The sequence below is a fragment of the Sarcophilus harrisii genome, chromosome 3, assembly GCF_902635505.1.
Source record: "Sarcophilus harrisii chromosome 3, mSarHar1.11, whole genome shotgun sequence".
NCBI classification, from domain to species: Eukaryota; Metazoa; Chordata; class Mammalia; order Dasyuromorphia; family Dasyuridae; genus Sarcophilus; species Sarcophilus harrisii.
Window position 1 is genome coordinate 178,587,913 of NC_045428.1, and position 21,306 is coordinate 178,609,218.

General features: G+C 31.9%; 1 protein-coding gene across 8 annotated transcripts in view; it reads left to right on the forward strand.

Moving 5' to 3' along the window:
- The window catches only part of ROBO2 (roundabout guidance receptor 2), a 606,204-nt gene that overhangs the window by 551,550 nt on the left and 33,348 nt on the right, over nt 1-21,306 (forward strand). The window lies entirely within an intron of this gene.

The window sequence follows — 21,306 nt, forward strand, 5'->3', positions numbered from 1 at the left end:
CTTATTCCCGCCACAGTGCAAGAAGTTTCAACAAAGTTCATCAAAAATTGAACCCAGAAAAAAAGCTCTAAAGTTACTTTTGAAGCAGACAGAAATCATGTATGAATAAATACTGTTTTTGTCCTTAAATAATGAACCCATTACTTAGCATGACAAATATGCTCTACATATCTGTGATAATTTAGTTCACTGAGAAAAACAAATATTCATTACAAATGCTCAGTGTTCATTAGGGTTCCACTAATTTTTGCATTTACTTTTAGGATAGCCTTACTTTTAAAATATCATTTAAATATTCTCTCACTTAATTTTAGTTTGCTTCCACAAGCTTTTTAAATTTTAAAGATTTTACACTCTTATCTGAACATAGCAGCTCTGCAAATATATTGAAGCTCCTAGTGATGGACACTGGAATGTGACAGTGATGAAGCATTGTTACTTATAATTTTCCTAGGCATCCCTTGTTGAATTGAACAATGTGCAATGCTCTATCCCACTTTTCCATTTGTCTCCTTGCCCTCAGGCTAGTCTGCATGCCAAGCTAATTAAGATCTAAAAACTGTAGCTCTACTGCTGTGATTTTCAAAACCAGCTCCAATTAAAGGTTGCAGAATTAAAGTTAAAATCTTAGAATTCAGGGAGGTGACTTATTACTGTGCTAGTCCACTAAACTACTTTGATTGTTTAGCCAAATCACCTTCAAGTTATATTTTTGCACATTTTTGCATATCTCATTGATAGCTCTGAAGCTTTTTCCCTAAAAATGTAGCATGGGCTTTACAATGATAATAAAAGAATAAATAAAATTTTAAAATCAGCTAAACTCATGTCTCTCTTTTGTGACATATCATTAATAGTGGAACTGATAAATATATCAATAGATCAGGACACTGTCATTTTGAACATTTACGTGTTCATCTATTAGCATCAGGCAAGATATTCATATAGGACTAGGGCCAGGAAAAAATGTCATTTACCATAGTGAATTCATCTTAGTATTCATTCAAATGAAGTTCTTATAGCTAAGAAAACAAAACCTGCTTTCCAATATGAATTTTACTTAATTATTGTTATCTATAAAAATATTGAGGCATTCTGGTATAATAGACCATGATCAGTTTATCTTACAAATAAGGCTGTACTATACTATACCTTAGAAAAAAAATGAAATTAGCTATACAATTTCAAGTATTCAGGTAACATGCCATTTCCCACCCTCTACTTCACTGCTGGTTTCTACAATAAGTTTATAGGGAAGGTATGCTTAAAGTCTTAATTGATGAGCCTAGAATTAACCTTGCTTGCAAATGTATCTTCTCACAAAGGAAAATAGAGCCTTCTGGGTGCATATATTTTATAAAATCTGAATGTTAGAAAGAATAGTGTGCTAATGAGTAATGTGCTAAAGTGCCTCTGTTTCCTTCAGACCCTTAAGGGTTGGTTTAATTGAGCTAAATGAGGTAGATAATAAAAACACGAAATTACCATTTGCTTTCCAGTTCTTTTGAGATGTTAAGTGTTCACAAAGAAAATTTTTATCTTGGTCTAAGATAGCTTTAACTCTAAAGTTGTGGATAGTTTGAGATAATTGGATAATTTGTTTCAGTTAAAATTCTGTACTATCTTTGTATTTTTGTTATTATTAACCTAATGAATCTCCTTTTAAAACAGGATAATATTTAGAATGAATTCCCTGGAGCTCCCAAACCAATCAGAATCATAATCAAAACTTAACCAATACTGGCAGGGGTTAAAAAGCCTTTGTATGAAATTAAACATAATTTTGCTTGCTTTTATTCCTTTCAGACAGCTTCCATGGTATCTAGGCTGTTTCCATTTTTTAAAAAAATCACTATAAATATTTTTGTCTCTTAAACAAGTGATCCATAAAGGACACTTCTTTGAAATAGTGGTTCATCAGAACCAGCTACACCCACTGAAAGAACACTGGAAAATGAGTGTGGACCTCAACATAGCATTTACACTCTTTCTGTTATTGTTTGCTTGCATTTTTGTTTTTCTTCCCAGGTTATTTTTACCTTCTTTCTAAAGCCGATTTTTCTTATGTAGCAAGACAACTGTATAAATATGTATACATATATTGTATTTAATATATTTAACATGTATAGAACTACCTGCCATCTAGGAGAGTGGATGGAGGAAATGAGGGGAAAAGTTGGAACAGAAGTTTTTTCAAGGGTCAATATTGAAAAATTATCCATGAATATGTTTTGTCAGTAGAAAGCGATAATAAAAAATTATTTTGGACTCGCTTAAAAAAAAAAGTGAAGTAGGAGAAAGGCAAATCAAAAGGAGAAATATCAATTGCGCTTTTCTAATAAACTGACTAAGAGACAATGGTAGCCACATTAAGATTATATGGCTAAATTCAGCTGTTTAAAAATGGCCATAGAAATCATTAAAAATTATGTTTTAAAATGTTAGCACCAAAAAAAAAAAAAAATGTAATGCCGGAGAAACTGAGGCAAGATAGACATTAGAGAGTATTTGATATTTTATTTGAAAGGGAGAGATTTACTGGGTCCAAATGGATCCAGGGTTTGGTCCCAGGGCTAAATGAGACTATCATCTCCAAGAATCCAGCAAACAATCTGAGTTCATGTGGCTCAGACACCAGAGGTAGACCGAGGCAGGGGCAGAGTGAGGGTACTGAGAATGGGAATGGGACTCTGACAGGGTGGAGTGAGCCACCAAAGATGGGGGGAGGGACCGGGAGATGGGGAAAGGCATCTTGATAAAACAGTATCTGATATTCTAATAGCTTGGGATGGGGAGAGGCATTCTGATATTCTAAAATATAAGATCTTTTATCCTTATCAAATATTCTGATTAAGGGGGAGGGATGGTTTTGTAGGATTGAGCAGAACAACTATAAACTGAGGCAGAACAATTACGGGAAACCAAGGCAGGACAGTTTAGGGAAAACTGAGTTAGGATAATTAGGGAAATTGAGTCAGGACAATAAAAGAGAACTGTGTATAACATCCTTATTTGTGCATTCCTCTAGTTATCATTCTTTCATATTTATTTGCAAGATTTTCAAACTCAGTCTGCTACTTAATTAAATATATTTAAACATACAATGAAAATTAATGTATGCTATTTAATCCAATTTATTTCCTTGCATTTCAATCATTCCAAATTTTTCAGTTTTCTAATTTCAAAAAAGTCAAATACTCCCAAATTTATATTCTGAAATTCTCAATTTTTTAATGTAATATTACTAACTCATTCAACTATGACACAAACAAGAAAAAAATATTATTTCAATAATAGTTATTACCTGAACTGGTCAAAGGGAATCAAAGAGAGTTTTGCTGCTCTCAGATTCAGTCATGGGTTCAATACTAGTGACCTCAGTTCAGGAATACATTTTAGCATTCCTAAAGCCTATCTCAATAGTTGGTCATGGGATTTTACTATAGCAGTGTATGGAATGTAGACTGAAAGTTCCCACCATATAAAGGAAACAAATAGAAACAACTATTTAACTGTTAAAATTACACATGAATATAAAGTTGAATAGATATGTTCTTATTTTATTACTTTCAGGGGTAAAACTCACTTTACCAGACAAATTATATGCAAAACCTTTAAAAAAAATCTGGAAGTTTTCCTTGACGCTGAATACATAACTTTTGGTACCTTAGCTCCAAAAAATTATGACCTGAAGAATAGAAATTGCTACCAAAAAATGATTAGGGAAAAATTCAAGTAACAAAAATTCTGTATTATTGCTATCCTTGCCAAAATTAATTAAATATTTGTTTTCTAAAAAGGCAGCAGCTTTAAAACATATTATTCTATGTATAATTATTTTTTTAATTTCCATAAATAAAGGAGGCATAAAGGATTTTGATTGTATGTTTTCATCTATGTAAATAAAGTTTAAAAGATCCCATTTTAAAAGATACCATTTAGCTATTTTTCACTCAATATGCATTATATATTCCTTCTTCTGAATTAAGTAATTGGAGGATGGGGGCATATGCAATGTGTTTTAACATAATAGAACTTCTATAGATTAGACAAGATCAGTTACTCAAGTCATCTATTGCCAAGGCAGAGATCAATATTTGGATTGATTTGCTCGGAGGTACATATTACTTAGATTTTATTTTGCATACAGGCAGATGGTTCATAGATTAAATATATGCTCAGAAAACGGGGAATTGCTAGTGTTTGTATCACATAAAAATAGTAATGTTACAATTAACAAGGTCATATTATAAAGCACAGACTTTCCTGAAACTTAATGGATCTAGGGATATGATTCATCAGCAAGGAAGGACATGTAAAATGACATGTAAATGAATTGATAACTGATCATAAATTAATTTTAGTGCTGAAAATGAAATAGAGAAACATCAAGATGCCACTTTATCATAGTAATTTACTGCTCAGTAACATTTTAGCAACTACTCAATGTTCCATATACTTGTTTCTTTAGCTGTCTGAATGAATTTAATAATTTTTTAGCTTTTCAACAATTTGATTACTGAAAAATATAAACAAAAATAAATTTGACTAAGTGCCATAAATTCATTTTCATTATATGTTTAAGTATATATTGATAATGCATTTACCTATATAAAGTGTCAAAAGGATATGGATTGTTTACCATCTTTTATTTCATTGCTTGCTATATTTTACTTTCTCATGGTACATTTTTTTTTAGCCACATAAATGTTTTTGTTCTAATTTTTCATAGAAAAGTACTTCTAATAAATCAATCATGGTGTTACTTTTGTTGTAGGGAAGTATTCTTCCTAAACCATTTAACAATTTTGCTAAGATCTTAATATATATGATTTAAAGGAAAAAGATGGAAACAATCACAATGCAAAGACAAAGAAGTAAAATTTTTAACAGGAAAGAGGAAGGTAATATTGGTTTCAAAGATTTTTATTCCATCAATAAGGCTAATGCCCTTCACTTTCATTTAGTAAATTATGTACGGAGTTGCTTTGGCCAACAGTTAAACTATTTATTGATCAAACTTCTAATGATAAATCTTTCTATACCTTAAGTTCAGTATTAGTTGATGATTGTGGGAACTGTTCTGTTTTACTAATAAAAGCCTTTTCTACTTTTCATCTTTACTCTCCCCTTTGTGGGGCTGGGGTGGGATGAGGCTTTAGAAATTTAATTTCATAGGTTTAGAGAACTCCAAGTGAAGAAATTCCTTCTACTGATGTATAATAGTAACTTGTATTCTTATCATCTTAGGGAGTTGTCTTTGATGCTGAGAGTTTAAATAACTTTTTTTTTCCCCTCCCTAAGGGTTAAGGGACTTGCCCAGGGTCACACAGCTAGACAGTATTAAGTGTCTGAGGCCAAATTTGAACTTAGGTCCTCCTGACTTCAGGGCTGGTGCTCTATCTACTGCACCACCTAGCTGCCCCAAGTTTAAATAACTTTTGCAGTTTAACAAAGCCACCCTTCATTAGAAGTAGAACTCGAAAGCAATCTATCCTGATTATAAGACCAGCTATCTATTCAGTACACACATTTCTTCTCAAAATTGATATTTAAAAGCATTTTCCTCCAAATGAATGCGTGCCCCCTGATTTAATTTATAGGTTATTTTCTCTTTACCCTGTCTCTTAGCCCTGAATTCCTCACTGACTTTTAGAATGGGATACATTGAAAATTCAAAAATAATTATTTGCCCAGATATTATATGTGTCTTTGGGAAAAAAATGACTGTTACAACTTGTTAAATATTCATTTCTGATTGTTCTATCTCTAAATATTTCTTAAAGTTTTATTATGTGCTAAATACTATTCTTGCACAAACAAACAAAAAAGAAATACATCCTGCCCTCAAAGAACTTACAGTGTAATGGTAGAAACAACATGTATTTATGTGGGTATACATAATATGCATATATGTATATACTCATGTTTACCTTTATTATGGCTATATCACATTTTTTTTAAATTGCCATTATCATCATCTCTATCTAGACTTCATTAGGAGCTAGCACCACCATCAAACAATATGCATTTTTGTTAGGTCTTCAGTATACAAAGACAAAAATATCCCTGTTCTCAGAGTTTGCATTGAAGGAGGCAACACAAATACATATAACAACATATCAAACAAATACTAAATAAATATAATTATGTGGAGGGAGGAAAGGAGGTCTGGTTGACAATGATTGTACATGTTATAATGGATAAAGGAGATCTTATAATGCTGTTGAGTCTCTTGTCTATGATATTTAATAGACATTAATGGAAACACAAGAATGTATAATCAAATGTTTTTACATTTGTGATGTAGCTTCTACTATCCCAGCAAGCATATTAAAAACAAATAAACAACAACAAAATAACAGATATGAGTGGGATTAGTTAAGGGAGATGACATTAACCTCCATGAACTTTACAGGTTTGCAATTCCAGTGGGCTATACTAGCTATGGCTGAAGGATTATTTCTGAGGGGGAAAGAAAAACAGAGAACTCTTTAGGTTCTATATAGCATGCAGACTTTTCCTGTTCAAAAACTATTTCCTTAAAAAACATCTTTCTTTGTACCCCTTTCTGGGCCAGTAATTTGTATCATACCTTTATCTGGGCTTAAACTTCATACAAAAAGTGATAGTTAAGTCTTTTCTTTAGGAGGGCATAGCCAGTTAAAAGGAATAAGAAACAGCCATAGGGTGCCAACTATGAAGATTAGTTAGAAAGGCAGTTTGGCAGAGAAAGACATTTTTACCTCTTCCTTTTCCAACATTATGCCTCCTCTGCACCTTAAAAATGTGAACTAGATTATAAGCAAAAAAAAAACTGAGAATGGAAAGCAAGAAAAAGTTATGAGGATAGATGGTTTCTCCCTTGTTTATCCAGGAATCTTATTTATATTTTGACTTCACTGACTTGGTTAAAATGATGTGAATTATCAAAAGATCTATAATAATTATTCTTAATTATGTTTCCTTGAATAAATTTTGTTTCACAACCTCGTTGAGACATTAATATCAAGTCTGAGTATAACCTCAAAAGATGTTTCTATAAGAAAGAGTAGCAAAAACAGAGGGATTTAATTATCTCATCTAGTGATTAAACCTCAGTCATTTTAATTTCCTAGCTGCTTGTAACATCATTTCATATAAGAAGATATTTTTAATGAAGTAACTAATGACACACTAGGTGAAGATTACTTGTCTTCTATATATAATCAAAATAATTATTTTTTGATAATTTTGTATTAGCTACATAAATGCTTCAACTGTCCAGGTAATAAAGAATTGTCTATAATTACATTCTTCATATTTTTATATGATGAAAACTGGTCAGTGCTTAAAGAAAAGGAAACTAGAAGGAATTTTAAAAATCTAACTTTTCTTAAAGTATAGGTTTTATGGATAAAAATTAAAATCTTGAAGAAACTACCATCCTTTCAATATTTTAAGAAGAATATTCACTTTGTGGGGGGGGGAGGGGGGTACAGCAAATCCAGTTTACAAATAATCAGATATCTTGAGTGAAGAATAGAAGCAAACATTTCTAAAGTAAAGCTCTACCAGTAGAGAGAGGTTAATTTCCACAGAGATTAAAATGAGTATAGTTGTGACCGCAAGAATAATGCTTGGAAGTAACATGAACTTGTTAAATTTTGACCTGAATTTTATGATGGTCACTTTGACAATGTTACTACTGTTTGCAGGTATGTTTTATGGTGGTCAGTTTTGCAACTGCTCACAACTGTTTACCCTATTTTATTGTCCCCAATTCCCCAGATAAACTGAATCTAAATTATAAGTTCAATCTATCTTAGTTAATGATTTTATAACAAACCATACAATCCCCCACAAAGAGAAGATTTGTTTAGAAGTAAGTAATTCATTTAACTGAAATAACCAAGGAGACTTGATTTACCTCAGGCTTCCTCAACAAACAGAGATTACCCAATTTATAGATCCCTTAGAATATCTCCAGGTCATTAAATAATTAGATTCTTCTAAGCAGTTAAGGTCCAGGAGGTCAGATATTTCTACTAGAAGAGCCAACATTTTGTTCTCCTTCCCAGAGTCTTAATGATTAACAGACCTTTGAAATTGGATATGGAATTATCTGAGATGTCCTCAGTTTCCTATTATATTCATATGGGACAGTATTGACCACAAATATTATCAGAGACTCTTATAGGAAGAAAAAGCAAAAAGGGGGTTATTAAGATCTTGTGAGAAAGGGCATCTCCAATCTCACTAAGTGTTTGGCAATAAGAAAGTACAAAGCATAAACTGCAAAAAACAAAACTAAATACCCAGATGCAGAACCCTCCAACCCCTTTTCTCCCTTTGTTTGAGGGAGTCCGGCCTTACATTCTAATAGGGGGAATCTAATCCAGAAACAAAGAATACAAGTAATAAATTCTTAAGAGAATTCAAAGTCATCACCACCTTTAAAAGAAGTACTTAAATACTTATTAAGAAGTGGTGGGAAAATAGGAGGGGACAAACACCTGCAACTTTTAGCTACAGCTCTATTTGTTATTATAAAATCTCAATTCACAATTAAGATATAAGGCTATATTCCCATAAAAGTGTCCTCACTCAGTTAATTCCTCACAGTTTCTAAAGTCATGTGATCACTGACATTTCATTTTCTTCTCTCTACTATAGTAATATGTGGCAAAGTTCATTGCATCATTTTTCTTTTAAGACAAAAGTCTTATGTACCATGACTTATAATTATTAGATAAAATATTGTTCTCTTTGGGAAAATTAAGTTTCTTCTGTTATCTTAGTTTCTTTGTAGTTGTTTGCCAAATAAATTTTTGTATGATTTTCATAAACAGAATAAAAACTCAGTCATTCTCTCTGTCTCTGTCTGTCTGTTTGTCTCTCTCTCACATATACATGCACGCTTAATATTTTTTCAGGTTGATAGATCCTTCTCACCTCTTCAATTTCTATTGTTTTTTTTTTTAATTTTATTTTGTTTACTTTTTTAAAATCATGGAAGTGCAAAAGGCTGTTATGGAAGCCTACCAAGTAACCAATATTTATGAATTAGATTAGAATAATAGTGTCAAATATACTATTGCCTCTTTAATAGTAGAGAAAAAAAGTGAAAAATGGAGTACTTCATTTTATCTTTATGTACTCTTTGTGTTCCTGGGATTACAAGTGACTTTATTTTGTTTTTATGTTAAGGTTTCTTATTTACAAAACATATGCATGGGCAATTTTCAACAATGACCTTTGCAAAACTTTCTATTCTAAATTTTTCTCTCCTTCCCCCCATCCATTCCCCTAGATGATAGGTAGTCCAATACATGTTAAATATGTTAAAATATATGTTAAATCCAATATATGTATACATATTTACCCAGTTATCTTGTTACACAAGAAAAATCAGATCTATAAAGAAAAAAAAATCTGAGAAGGAAAACAGAATGCAATAAACATCAACCAAAAGCATGAAAATGCTATGTTGTGGTCCACACTCAGTTCCCACAGACCTCTCTCTGGGGTAGATGACTTTCTTCATCACAGAACAATTGGAACTGGTTTGAATCATTTCATTGTTGAAGAGAGAGCCATGTCCATCAGAATTGATCATCATATAGTCTTCTTGTTGCCATGTACAATAACCTTCTGGTTCTGCTTATTTCACTTAGCACCAGTTTATATAAGTCACTACAGGCCACTCTGAAATCATCCTGTTGGCCGTTTCTTATAGAACAATAATATCCCATAACATTCATATACTATACTTTATTCAGCCATTCTCCAATTGATGGGCATCCATCCAGATTCCAGTTTCTGGCCACTACATAAAGGCCACTACAAACATTTTTGCACATGTGGGTGCCTTTCCTCCCTTTAAGATCTCTTTGGAATATAAGCCCATTAGAAACACTACTGGGTCAAAGGGTATATACAGTTTGATAACTTTTTGAGCATAGTTCCAAATTGCTCTCCAGAATGGTTGGATCTATTCACAGTTCCACCAACAATGTATCAGTGCCCCAGTTTTCCCACATCCCCTCCAACATTCATCATTATCTTTTCATGTTATCTTAGCCAATCTGACAGCTGAGTAGTGGTATCTCAGAGTTGTACTAATTTTAATTTCTCTGATTAATAGTGATTTGGAGCACCTTTTCAAATGACTAAAAATAGTTTCAATTTCTTCATCTGAAAAATGTCTGTTCATATCCTTTGAACATTTGTCAATTGGAGAATGGCTTGAATAATTATAAATTTGAGTTAATTCTATATTTTAGAAATGAAGCTTTTATCAGGATCTTTGAATTTATTGCTTCCCTTCTAATTTTGTCTGAATTAGTTTTGTTTGTACAAAAACTTTTAAACTTAATATAATAAGAAAAATTATCTATTTTGTAATCAATAATGATTGATAGTTCTTCTTGGTAACAAATTCCTTCTTCCTCATAAGATCTGAGAGGTAAATTATTCTATGTTCTTCTAATTTCTTTTTAATATCATTCTTTATGTCTAGAATATGAACCCATTTTGACCTTATCTTGGTATACAGTGTTAAGTGTGGGTCAGTGCCTAATTTCTGCCATAATAGTTTTCCAGCAGTTTTTGTTAAATAGTGAGTTCTTATCCCAAAAGCTGTGGTCTTTGGCTTGTCAAACACTATATTACTATATGATTGACTATTTTGTTCTGTGAACCTAACACTGATCAACTACTCTGTTTCTTAACCAATACCAAATAGTTTTGATGACTGCAGCTTTATAATATAGTTTTAGGTTTGGCACAACTAGGTCACTTTCATTTGCATTTTTTTAAATTAATTCCCTTGAAATTCTTGACCTTTTGTTCTTCCCGATGAATTTTGTCATTTTTCCTAGGTCAGAAAAATAGTTTATTGGGAGTTTGATTGATATAGCACTAAATAAATAGAGTAGTTTAGATAGTATTGTCATCTTTACTATATCCATTCGAGCTATTGAAGAGCACTTGATATTTTACTAATTGTTTAGATCTGTGTTATTTGTGTGGAAAGTGTTATTTTATACTATCGACAGTAATATTAAATTGAATTTCTCTTTGTATCTCTAGCTGTTGGATTTTGTTAGTAGTATATAAAAATGCTGATGATTTATGTGGATTTATTTTGTATTCTCTAACTTTGCTAAAGTTGTAGATTATTTCTAATAGTTTTTTAGTTGATTCTGTAGGCTCTAAGTATATCATCATATCTGCAAAGAGTGATAATTTGGTTTCCTCATTACCTACTCTAATTACTTTAATCTCTTTTTTCTTTTCTTATTGCCAAAGCTAGCATTTCTAATAAAATATTGAATAGGAATGAGATAGTGGGCAAACTTGTTTCACCCCTGATCTTATTGGGGATGGTTGTAGTTTATCCCCATAACATATGATGCTTGCTAATGGTTTTAAATTGATGCTACTGACTATTTTAAGTAAAAGTACATTTATTCCAATACTCTCTAGTATTTTTAATAGGAATGGGTCTTGGATTTTATCAAATGCTTTTTCTGAGTATCTGATTTTTTTCTGAATCTATTGAGATAATCTTTTTTTTTGTTAATTTGGTTATTGATATAGTCAGTTATGCTAATAGTTTTCCTAATATTGAACCAGCCCTGCATTCCTGGTATGAATCCTAATTAGTCATGTTGTATTATCCTGGGGATAATTTTCTGTAATCTCTTTGTTAATATTTTATTTAAGATTTTTGCATCAATATTCATTAGAGAGATTGGTCTATAATTTTCTTTCTCTGTTTTCATCCTACCTGGTTTAGATATCAGTACCATGTCTGTGTCATAAAAGGAATTTGGTAGGAGTCCTTCTTTCCCTATTTTTTCAAATAGTTTATATAGTATTGGAGTTAATTGTTCTTTAAACGTTTGGTAGAATGCACATGGAAATCCATCTGGTCCTGGGGATTTTTTCTTAGAGAGTTGATTAATAGTTTGTTCTATTTTTTTTGTTCTAAAATGGGACTATTTAAGTAATTTTTTCATCTTCTGTTATTCTGGGCAATCTATATTTTTGTAGGTATTCCACCATTTCACTTAGGTTATCAAATTTATTGGCATAAAGTTGGGCCAAGTAATTCCTAATTATTGCTCTAATTTTCTCTTCATTGGTGAAAAGTTCTCTCTTTTCATTTTTGAGACTAACAATTTGATTTTTCTCTTAACTTTTTCTAATCAAATTAGCTAAAGGTTTATCTATTTTGTTGAATTTTTCATAAAACTAAATCTTAATTTTATTTATTAATTCAAGTTTTTTTTTACTTTAAATTTTATTAAACTGTCCTTTTATTTTTAAAATTTCAAGTTGGGTATTTGATTGGGGTTTTTTAATTTATTCCTTTTCTATGTTTTTTAGTTGCAAGCCCAATTCATTGATATTCTCTTTCTCTATTTTATGCAAATACTCATCTAGAGATATAAAATTTCCTCTCATTACCATTTTGGCTGCATCCCACAAATTTTAGTAGGTTGTCATCTTTTGGATGAAATTTTTAATTGTGTCTATAATTTGCTGTTTCACCCATTCATTCATTAGGATGAGATTAATTAGTTTCCAATTACTTTTTTGATCTAGGTTCTCCTGGCCTTATTTTGCATGTGATGTTTATTGCATTATGATCTGAAAAAATTGCATTTACTATTTCTGCCTTTCTGCATTTGATTTTGGGTTTTCTATGATTTAATACATGGTCAGTTTTTGTATAGGTTCCATGAAGTGTCGAGAAAAATTTAAATTCCTTTCTGTCTCCATTAAACTTTATTTATTTTGTGGTTTGATTTTTCTAGTTCTGAGAGAGGAAAGTTGAGATTCCCCACTAGTATAATTTTGCTGTCTATTTCTTCTTGCAACTGTCTTAACTTCTCCTTTAGGGATTTCCATGCTATACTACTTGGTGCATATATGTTTAGTATTGATATTGCTTCATTATCTATGGTACCCTTTAGTAAAATATAATTTCCTTCCTTATCTCTTTTAATTAGAGCTATCTTTGTTTTTACTTGATCTGAGATCAGGATTGCTATCCCTCCTTTTTTGTTTTCTTCACCTGAAGCATAATATATTCTGCTCCAACCCTTAACCTTCACTCTGTATGTATCACTATATTTAAATGTGTTTCTTGTAAACAACATATTGTAGGATTCTGGTTTTAATCCAGTTGGCTGTCCACTTACATTTTATAGGGGAGTTCATGCCATTCACATTCACAGTTTAAATAACTAGTTCTTTATTTCTGGCCATCTTATTTACCGTAAGTTACACCTTTCTCTTAACTATCTCCCTTCTCTCCCCACCCCCCATTATTTTGTTTTTGATGACTACCTCCCTCAGACATTCCACCTCCTTTTGAGTCCCTCCCCATTTTTTACACCATTCTCCTAATTCTTCTGTTTTCCCTTCTATTAGTCTTTCCCTTTCTTTTCCCCCTTTCCCTCATACTTCCCTATAAGGTGAGACAAGTTTCTTTGTGATAGCAAATATGTCTGATTTTCTCTGTGCCAAATCTGATGAGAGTAAGATTCATACAATGCTCATCCCCCTTCCTTTTTTCCCTCAATTATAACAGGCTATCTTTGCCTGTTATGAAATATAATTTCCCTTATTTTACCTCTTTTTCACTCTTCTTCCAGTGTGATCCCCTTTCCACCTCTAGTTTCTTTGTAATATTATCATAATAAAATAAAATTAGAATTTTTGTTCAGTTCTGATCTTTTCATTAGAAATAGGTGAAATTCATCTATGTCACTGAATATCCATCTTCTTCCCTGACAGATAAATGCTCATTTTAGCTTGGTAGCTTATTCTTGACTATAATCCCAGTTTCTTTGCTTTTTGGGATATCATATTCTAGACCCTTTGACCTTTTTAAGGTGGAAGCTGTTAGGTCCTGGATAATCCTAATTGTGGCTCCTCAGTAATTAACTTTTTTTCTTTCTGGCTGCTTGCAATATTTAGCCAATATTCCTTGGGGATTTAATTTTGGTGTCTCTTTTCAGCAGGTGATCGGTGGACTCTTTTGATGGCTATTTTACCTTCTGATTCTAAAATATCAGGACAGTTTTCTTTTATGATTTCCTGTAAGATAATGTCTAGGTTCTTTTTTTCATCATGGCTTTCAGGAAGCCCAATAATCCTTAGATGGTCTCACCTAGATCTATTTTCCAGGTCAATTGCTTTTCCCAGGAGACACTTCATATTTTCTTCTATTTTTTCATTTTTTTGTTTTGTTTTTGTTTGACTGATTCTTGAAGTGTTATTGAGTCATTCACTTCCATTTGTTCAATTCTAATTTTTAGTGTATTATTTTCTTCAGTTACCTTTTTTTAAACTCCTTTTGCAATTAGCCAATTAAATTATTTTGTTCATTGCATTTTTTCCATTTTTTCCATTCCTTCTTGCAATGATCTCATTTCATTTCCCCATTTTTCTTCTAACTTTCTTTTAAGATCCTTTATGTAATCTTTTAATAAAGCCTTGTGAAATGGGGACCAAGCTCATGTCTCTCTTTGGGGCTTCTTTTGGAGTTGCCTTTAAGAATTTCAGGATTTAAGGTCTGTTCTTTTCTCTCTCCATAAAAGCTGACTATGGTGAGAGTTCTTTTTTGTTTTTTTAATTCATTTTTTAAGACGAGGTCTATTCAATGCAAAGAAGCAACAGCTGCTTTAATTTGCTCTGGGACAGTTCTGCTGATTGTTTTCCATTGGTGGATAATGGTGGCTAGGTCCAGTGTTCTTCCAGGACTCAGTTGTTTACAATTTGTCTTTTATAAAAGGCAAATCTGCCAAACCACCTGCTTGAAACCAGCACAGAGTGGCCTAAGAGGCTCACAGAATATTCCCAGGTGTGTGAAAGCTACAGCATGACTCTCTGCTCCAGCTTCTTGTCCTGGTCTCTCTGTGCTGAAGTCTAGGCTTGGCAGACTGCTCCCCTACCTGATCTGTTTGTTTTGTTCTGAAGTTCTTCCAAGGTATCTTCTTCTAGAAATGTGTTGTACTCCAAATATTTGTAGATTCTTTGACTTAAAAACCAATTTTGAGACTTAGTCTGCTGTTGGTTTGAGAGAAGTTTAGAGGAGGTTACAGAGAGTAGTGTCTGCTCTTCACCATTTTGGCTCTGCCCTGATTGTATTTCATACCATTTATTTCTTTTATTTGGGAGAAATGTTGCTATGTCTTTCTCCTGTCACTTTAACATAAGACTTATTCAATATTCCTGAAATTAATAATTTTGTGTTTAGTTTAAGAGCACATTTGCTTTAATAAAGCAGCATAATGTAATAGATGGAGAACTAGCACTGAATAAGGGAACATTTGGGTTCCAGTCCCTCGCCTGATATAAACTAGTCATGTGACTCTGGACAATTGTCTTTTAGACAGTTCTTTGAGTATAAGTGGCAGAGAAGATGCCAACTTGTATTGAGTTTTTCTTATTTGGAATTTCTTATAATAATTAAATCATAAGAGCAATGATTGATCCCTTTTCTTAAAGTGTTTCATATAGCATCTTGTCTGTTCCTTTCTGATAATATACAATATACAAACAGATCATATATAAAATGTATACAACTCACTAGACAACTATGTTTGTTTTTAGGTTCAGTGGTAAATGGATGGGGTTCTACATCTAATGAGCTTCATAAATTTTCTGCTCATAGATATAGTGTAGATAGCTCCTCAAATGACTCTATCTTGACCAGCAGCAGTTTTGCACAAGCACTGGTTGCAGCAGTTTTAGGCTGAATGGAACCAGCTTTACAAAAATGGTGGTAGAACCTTTGCCAATTTCTGCATTGAGGTTACCTTATACTCTTGATACTGAATTTTTCATTCTTTCAATCATCTTTCTCCTTAATGAATCTTGTTGTAAGGCATTTATTTGACAAGCATGAAAATAAGTTTGGATGAATTGTTGGATCCATAACTCTAGTTAATTTAAATGACATCATTATGCCTTCTAATCGTTCCTTTTTTTTCTACTACTTGGCAAATTAATTGATACAGTCTTTTTTATATATATGGTAGCAAAGATGCTACTAATTTTACTATTACTTCTTTAATAATTTGTACCTTGCAAAATCCTCACACAATCAATAAAGTTTCTGGTTATAAAAAGTACTTGGCTCTCATCTCTATTACTGTACTTCTAACCCATCTCTTTTGCAAATGCATTTTCTGGGAAGACTTTGTAAGCATGGGATGGGTATATATAAGTTTGTTGAACAAAGCAAGTGCCAAATAGTTTTATTAATTGTTTGGCATTTGCTACTTAATTAAAACAATTTTACTTTATTTTACAGGAAAATAATTTTAAAATTACTGCATTTGCAGGTTTAATTTAAGTGCTTTAGTCAGTTTTCACATCTGAAAGAAATAATATAAATATTAACATTTTCATCGCACCAAAAATAACTTGTTTTTTGCTTTAAGAAGTTATTATTAAATTTGAGTTTTGTTTTTCTTGAAACAAAATAATTTTAATAACTCACTTGTGTGAATGTCTATGTCCAACATGATTACTTTTGTGAGAAAATGCCGTCAACTAAGGCAGATCAGCTTTGCTATGTGATGCTACTTAATAGTCTTAAGAAAATTGGCTAGGTTTCTAAATGTTTTTTTTTTTCCCCCAGAGTTATATAGCCAATATAATTTAGAGGTAGAACTTGAGCCCAAGGCTCCTCTCATATATAATCCTCAAGTCTCACCTGTGACTCAGCTTCTAATCTGAAAGAGGAGAAAAAGAGAGAAAGAGAGAATAGATATCTATGAATGCTCTTTTATGTCATATTTATATCCACAGAAGAAGGAAAAAAAGCCTTAATTTTATAATCTATTCTTGTATCTTGGAATTGAAGAGACTTGTTTTTTATTTAATATTTAAACTACTGTGTTATTCAAAAACAAATTTTGGTAAAGTTTATGTCAGAAATTGAATATTCACTGAGTGTTTTATGTAGTATATGTAATATGTAGAAACAAATTGAAAAGTCAAAACAATAAATTAGTATAAATTCATTTGTTTCATATAAGTTAATACTAATAAAACATTATGCAACATATAAGATTATATTAAAGACAAATAGGTACCTATATGTATTTAAAATAAATTTTACCTATTTATAGTAATAATAATGACATTGGCTTTCCTTTTTTAAGTACTTACATTTTATAAAGTATTTTCTTCATTATAATCCATTTTAGCATAATAACAAATGATAGCTACCATTAATTTTTATAAAGATCCTGTAAGACATGTAGCATATTGTTTCCAAATTATAAATGAAATGGTAACTTATTCACATTCACAAAGTTTGGAATATCGAAGTCAGTTCTGGAACCAACATCTTCAGACTCTAAATCCATTTTTTTCTTTCTATTATGCCAAGTGCTATCATGTAGAAGGTAGACATACTAGATTTTAAGTGATGTTAAAAGATAGCAGTTTTTTTTTTTTTAGCTAATACCATCTTTCCTTGAACAAATACATTAAATCAAAAGAAAAAGGAATACAGTGTTCATAATTGTTTGAGAAGTTAAAAGTGAAAATTCATAAGTAAATGTATTTTATACTTCTATACTCTGATATATAAGATAGTTTTAAACTGTTGCACATCACATTTTTGAATGTTACTGAGAAAAAAGATTCGAGAGAAAAAAGGTAGAAAAGGTAGAAAGTATTGTATGTTTGTGGTGGGGGGGTGAGGGGGGTCTTGATGGCAAAATGAAAAAGAGTGCCAAAGTACCAAAGTGAATAAAAAAGACCTCTTCAATGTGATCAAATATGACTTCAGACACTTACTAGTTGTGTGACCCTGGACAAGTCACTTAACCCTGTTTGCCTCACTATATGTAAAAAGAGCTGAATAAGAAAGCCACCAGTCACCAAAATCAGTCACCAAAAATCAAAAATAATTGAAAAGCAATTGAAACAATATGTTTTTGTGTGGTGCAGTCCAATGAATATATCTGACTATGGATTTCTGAGAAGTTTTTTTTTTCTTTTGATGTAGTAGAGGAGTTCTCCATATTTTTCTAAAAAATTATGGGTATAATTTAACTAACCTAACATTTAATTGATCTTGGAACTTTCTGCTTCAATGACAGGGGAAAATGGATGTAGTAAACTATAAATATTTATTAATAATGAATATAATAGACCTAGCTTATTCAAAATCTTAAACATATTGAGCTTGAGTTTTACTTGATTTAAATAATATATTATTCTTCATTATTTTTGTTAAGAAGAATACAAAAAATTTTTGTCTTTGTCTCTGAATCTTGTTAGCTCATTTTAATCAGAGTAGGTATATAAGAGGAAAATCCTCTTTATCAAAATAACATTTCATATTTTCCATTCCCTTTCTTTTTAGGAAAAGCATTATCTTCTCAAAGGCCTCGACCAACCAGTCCCTTTTCTACTAATAGTAATACCAGTACAGCTCTGAATCATATTCAGATGCCTAGGCCCACTAAAAAACACAAGGAAGGTAAATAGGAACTTTCCCCTATTACCTCACCACAGGGAAAGTATGACAGATACTAGGTTTTTGTTTTGTTTGATTTTACCTCATTGCTATATCCATACTGTGAATCTAGAACAATTTAAGTAGATGCAATAAGTCATACAAAAATCAAAAATGACCCAAACCTTGCCTTCATTAAGTTTGTAGTTTAATAACTACTAAGATGCATATGCAAGGAGGTACCTTAGAAGGTAATATATGCTAAAAGAATAGAGAGGTTTAGACAAAGTGCTATTTATCTAGAAAAATATCTAGTTCTATGTCTTATTTCAGTGAAATACCTTATGTAAATATGATCCAATATGAGTTTGGCATCAATAAAGGGAACAGAAATTATCTAACAAGACACCTGCTCCCTTCCCTCTGGCTCAATTACCATTAGAATAATAATTAAACAAAGGAATAAAGAAAAATACATAGACACACACACACACACACACACACACACACACACACAGCTAAGATACCAACCAAATGGAATTAATTAGCTTTCCAAATCATTTAGGAGGGACTAAGACAATTAATTGTAGGCCCTAAAAGTTGATAGGTATTATTTGTCTAATCCCTCTGGTAAATCCATATTATATTCCTTACTAGTGGTAATCTAGACTTTACATGAAGAATATACTGAAAAAGAATTAATTTTAATTCATTGCTTTTCAAGGAAACCCCAAATAAAGAATATTGTTTATTACTTTTCTTAATAATGTACCAAATTTTATACTTCATTCATTTTACAAAATCACAGATTATTCAAAAGGATACTGTTAAGATAATTCAGGTGAAAGAATTATAGTTCATTAAATAAAAGTAAAAAAAATAAAAATTTAAAAAGTAAAAAAAAAAAATTAAAAAAAGTATGGCACCACAAGCCATTTTATACCACCCATTTGGAAAAGTTTTCCTCTTGGTAGAGTTTAACTATGTAGTACTGAAACTTAATATTTAGATTTTTTTTTTGCTTCATTTATTTTTTTTCATTTTTTATTATAGCTTTTTATTTACAAGATATATGCATGGTTAATTTTTCAGCATTGACAATTGCCAAATCTTTTGTTCCAATTTTTCCCCTCCTTCCCTCACCCTTTCCCCCAGATGGTAGGTAGAATAATACATGTTAAATATATTAAAGTATATATTAAATACAATATATGTATCCATGTCCATACAGTTATTTTGCTGCACAAGAAGAATCAGACATTGAAATAGTATACAATTAACCTGTGAAGGCAATTAAAAATGCAGGCAGACAAAAATAAAGGGATTGGAAATTCCAGGAGTTTTTCCCAAAGTTCTTTCACTGGGTGTAGTTGGTTCAATTCATTACTGCTCTATTGGAATTGATTTGGTTCATCTCATTGTTGAAAAGAGCCATGTTCATCACAATTGATCATCATATAGTATTGTTATTGAAGTATATAATGATCTCCTGGTCCTGTTCATTTTACTCAGCATCAGTTCATGTAAGTCCCTCTTGGCCTTTCTGAAATCCTCCTGCTGGTCATTTCTTACAGAACAATAATATTCCATAGCATTCATATACCACAATTTATTCAGCCATTCTCCAATTCATGGGCATGTACTCAGTTTCCAGTTTCTAGCCACTACAAAGAGGGCTGCCACAAACATTTTGGCACATACAGGTATTCTTCTCTTCTCTTCTTTATATCTCTTTGGGATATAAGTCTGTAGCAACACTGCTGGATCAAAGGGTGTGAACTGTTTAATAACTTTTTGAACATAATTCCAAATCACCCTCCAGAATGACTATCCCCATTTTCTTTTACTTCACCTGAAGCATAACAGATTCTGCTCCAGCCTTTTACCTTTATTCTGTATGTAGCTCCCTGCTTTAAATGTGTTTCCTGTAAACAACATTATTGTAGGGTTCTGGCTTTTGATCCAGTCTGCTGTCTCCACTTTATGGGAGAGTTCAACCCATTCACATTTATGGTTAAAATGACTAATTCTGTATTATCCCCAGATAATGCTTTTCTTTTTCTTGCCCTTCTTTCCCCCCATTCCCCAATATTAAACTTAAGGGCACCACTTGCTTCACAGAGCTCTCCTTCTTTAGAATCCTTCCCATCCCCTTGGAATCTCTTGCCTTTTCTTGTACCTTTCCCTTATTACTCTTTTCCTTTTCCCTTTTCCTCTGCCACTGTTTAATGAGGTGAGCGAAGTTTCTCTGTAAACCAAATATGTCAATTATTTTCTCTTTGAGCCAAATCTGATGAGAGTAAGATTCACACAATGTTCCTCCTCCTCCCTAAATTCCTTTAGATAAGATAGTTGGAGATCAAATTTTTTTGTTTAGTTCTGGGTTTTTCCTTAGAAACAAATGGAAATCATGTTTTTCATTAAATATCCATCTTCTTCTTTGGAAGAAAATGTCCAGCTTAGCTGGGTAGTTTATTCTTGGCTGCATTCCAAGTTCTTTTGCCTTTCAGAATATCAGATCTCAGTCCCTTCGATCTTTTAATGTGGAAGCAGCTAGATCTTGAGTGATCCTTATTGTGGCTCCTCAGTATTTGATTTTTTTTTTCTGGCTGCTTGTAATATTTTTCCTTCATCTGACAGTTCTGAAATTTAGCCACAAAACTCCTTAGAGTTTGTATTTTAGCGTCTTTTTCAGAATGTGTTCAAAGAATTCTTTCAATGCCTATTTTACCTTCTGATTCTATTATATCTGGACAGTTATCTTTGATGATTTCCTGTAAAATAGTATCTAGGCTCTTTTTTATCATAATTTTCAGGAAGACCAATAA